Genomic DNA, 4,237 nt, shown 5'->3' with positions numbered 1-4,237 from the left:
CAGAGACTTGTTATAACTAGACCGCGCGTAACGTAAATTTTACTATAAACGCCTGTTGTCAAGATAGGATAGGCAACCAACTGTTCATCGCGGGGCAGACGTACGTTCTGCAGCTTGCTTTAGCCATTTATTCTAAATTTTAGTAGCAAAAAAACATAACATATAGCTGTTAACTGTTTTAATCGAATTTATTGGTATTTTATTTGAACTAAATTGGTATATAACTGCCTTACTCTAGTCATGAGAAAATATACTCTTAAAACTAAAGATGTAAGTAGTAAGATATGATTATTTAGCGGATTTTGATTCAATATATGGTTATCCAAAAACCCAAATGGGCTGTAACTGTTATTTATTTTTCTTAGACTGCTGATAACCATTTTGTTTACAACGCGGTGTGGTGTGGATTGAATGAAAACCTGAACACATTTTCAGCAATTTGGCAAATTTTTAATGCATCGCTTGATACGTGCAACAATCCTCCACGATTTTTTCTAGTTAAAAGCTTTGAATGACTCTCTGACGCGAATATCGCATCTGCACATATGGAACATTTAACAGACTTACCTATTTTTCTTGTAACAAAACCTGAAATATACTTAGTACCAGTAAGTACTTAGTTACGTCTATACCTAATAGGCAAATAGGTATTGCCGTTGTCTTGCTGGTAAAGGATGTCGAATAATAGTTCTACGTTATTTTAAGTGAATGGGAATGTCGAAAACGCTCGGTATTGCATTATTGTTTAACACCTTCGTAGGTACCTTTCTAAAATCGGCTTCATTCCCCGCAAAATGCATTATGGTGGGAGTAACTTTTTCTCTTCGAATGGCTCTGATCCATTGGCCCTTTAAACTTTTATCCGTTGAAAATCAGCGTATTATTTAAAAATTTATCGACAGAGTACATGTTGATAGGCACAAGTTAACCTAAGTTTATTGGTTTATTCTCAACAGAAATTTATCTGTTCACTAATTCGAGCTAATCACGAGAATGATTAATGAACGGAACATCTAAAATATCAGCTTATTTCATTATATTGCATATCATCTCAGCGATTTTTGCCCCGCGGTGCATTGTGTGTTGCATACTGTGTCGACAACACCTTAGATACGTTAAGCGCAGTCTAGTTATAGCATTGAATTTATAACTAAATGGTTATAGCAAGTCTCTGGTTCAAAGTACCTGTACAAGCTCAGATATGACCTACACACTACGTGGTACGTAAGTACGGTAAGTGTTTATCGTGAAAAAATACAATTAGTTTGTATTTCAGGTATTCTAGCACGGACATGTCAAATCGATTTTCTGAAGGAACCTTTCAACTTTTCCCAAGAGTTCATGGTACGGGAATTTGAAGTCTACAGTGCTCCCCTCATTAAAAGCTTCGTACCTACACCCACTGGAGTAGCGGCTGGCTTAAAGTCTGCCATTCCGAATCACACTTGGTCGTTGATATAACCTCTCTGATGCGCAGCGATTTACTGTCCTTTTACCGAAATTAAGTGCTCAAGCGTGTGCTTCACCTCGACCTGTTTCGACAGAAGTTAATCAATTTCGGAGATCTCGATGGAAAACACATTATGATGCAGTTACAAATTTACAGCATTCCGAATTTTAAAGTCAAATGAAAATGTTATTATCCATTTTTGTAAATAAATAATATATATGCACAATTGTAAGCTGCCTAAGTATCTTTCTTCTATATTAAAACCGCCAAGGCGAAAGACAGGAGAGAGGAAAATGCCATTTTTCAAGAGCAACAAGACGCCATTAAAACTAAATCGGCCCACCGATTGACTTTCGAACAACGTTGCCAAACTTCTCAGCATGGCTTGTAATTATAGACGGCTGTGGCTCGATCCCTATACTTGTAATGTTGCCCAAGTTTAAGTCATAGGTGACGTCAACAAGGGACCTGGCTGTCAGAATTGACAGTTATAATTTGCTAAGTTGTGACCGTATTTGCATGGACGCCAAGACGCCGATGTGCAATATTAGACTGTAACAACAGCCGTGTTTGCAAAAAAATCACTAACCCGGAAGTCATTTACCATAACTTCCCTAAAACCGTTGGATTAATACGAAAGGAATGGATATGGTGCTGCAAGCGAGATTAATGGACAAGTGTTTCTAATTTAAATGCCTGTCTACAACACCCATTTGAACGTATTTTATGGTAATCCTAAGGGTCGATTCTCATTAGAGCAGCACCGAGGGGCACGGCGTAGAGCAGCGCGGCGCGTCGCTAGCAGCAAATTGTAGAGGGGTATTCCCACTTAAGCACCATTTGGAAGCGTGACGTGACGTAGCAGCGTTTCTGTTTGTGTTCAGTTTAAGGGAGAATGTATTCTTACACGCTCGAAAAAGAGCCATCATCGTCATCATCACCAGATGATTTCACAATATTTATAGCGGCACTATGCCATGTACACGACGAAAAAAGAAGAAAAAGAAAGCGGACGAGTACAATTAATTTTTCTATTCTTTGTCCGTCCATAGCGAATCCACTAACACACGCAAGCTCAACACAGAAGACAAATGAATGCTTTTCACAAGCCGCAGCACCACGCTGATCTGCTTCGCTCCTCAATTCCCACTTGTCCGTCTACACGCAGAGCGGCGCGTTTCAAAGCAGCGCCGCGTATTCCAATGCTTCCCGACGCGTTTAAAATTTGCTGCGCTGCACCGCGCCGCTCTGCTCTGCACCGCTCTGCCTAGGTGAAAACGGATCTACTTATTTACATGCGAAAAATTGAGAGCAGCTTTTCACCGCGCCGCGCTGCTCGATGCTGCTATAATGGGAATCGGCGTTAATCAAAGCATGCGCTGGTACTGGGTCCGCGAGTGACGTCACTACACGCGGCGAAAAAATTCAGTGATCGAGCAATCCTTATATTATATAGTATCCTTGGTTCAAACATGGAAGTACCCAACGAAGTACCTACTTCTACTAACTAGTAACTGCCAACTTAAGAGATGAGTTACCAAAAAAAAACGACTATAATCACTGTCTTTGTACAACTGTTTTCGGTCGAAAACAGTTGTACAAAATCATCATTGTGACACCGAAATAGAAAAAACGCATTACGATGCAGTTACCAATTTACAGCGTTCCGAATTTTAAAGTCAAATAAAAATGTCATTATCCATTTTTGTAAATGAATAAAATATAGGTACAATTGTAAGCGGCCTAAGTATCTTTCTTCGGTATTAAAACCACCAAGGCGAAATACAGAAGAGAGGAAAGATGCCGTGTTTCAAGAGCAACAAGACTCCATTGACATTTTTATCGGCCCTCCCACTGACTTTCGAACAACGTTGCAAACTTCTCAGCATGCCTTGTAACTATAGACAGCTGTGGTAGAATACCGATCATGCGCACTGTTGTCTGTCTAATCCGTCTAATCGACATTTTAGTGAGTGATATTTCCGACATTTATATAATATAATAACGTTTATTTACGCCTAGGGCAATTTACAATATAATATACTATAATAATAAATAATCGTAGCTAACAACTACGTGAACCTAAGTAGATGACACGAAATAATTAAATTTAAATATTGATATGATAACACGCAACGTCATTCAGTTAAAAGTATTATAGTATTGCATTTGAAAATCGGGAGAGATACACTAAATAAATCGATTTTATCATTAAAATTGTTCAATAACTCCAACAATCGATTTCGAGGACTGTTACGAAGGTAAAGAGTTCGATTTGGTCTCATGTAAAGAAGCCTCGAAGATCGAACGAATCTTTGTGGAACATTAAAGTAAATGTCAGACAAGATAGTATGACAGTTTATGTGGCCGTTTAATAACTTAAAGCCGAACTGCAGAGTAAGTAGTGTTCTTCGATTTTCTAACCGCATGATATTGAGATATAGTCTTACGTCATTGGTTCTTTCAAACACGATTCCTGCCAAAGAGAGCTTATATTTTAACAATCGAAGAAAATAGGATTGCACTCTTTCCAATCTACCGATATGTGTGGTAAGATAGGGAGACCATATTATACAGCAATAATCAAGATTCGATCGAATAATGAGTAGTATAGGGTGCGTAATGTGCATGGATTAGAAAAACTTTTGCATTGCCTGTTGATAAACCCAATCATTTTGGTAGTTTTAGATACAATGTTATCATAATGCAATCGAAATGTAAGCTTGGAATCCAAGATCACACCTAAATCACGAACAGAATCCACGCTATCAATCAGCTGACCGTACA

The sequence above is a fragment of the Photinus pyralis genome, unplaced genomic scaffold, assembly GCF_008802855.1.
Source record: "Photinus pyralis isolate 1611_PpyrPB1 unplaced genomic scaffold, Ppyr1.3 Ppyr1.4_LG2, whole genome shotgun sequence".
Taxonomy (NCBI): Eukaryota; Metazoa; Arthropoda; class Insecta; order Coleoptera; family Lampyridae; genus Photinus; species Photinus pyralis.
Note: the sequence above shows the minus strand (reverse complement) of the source record.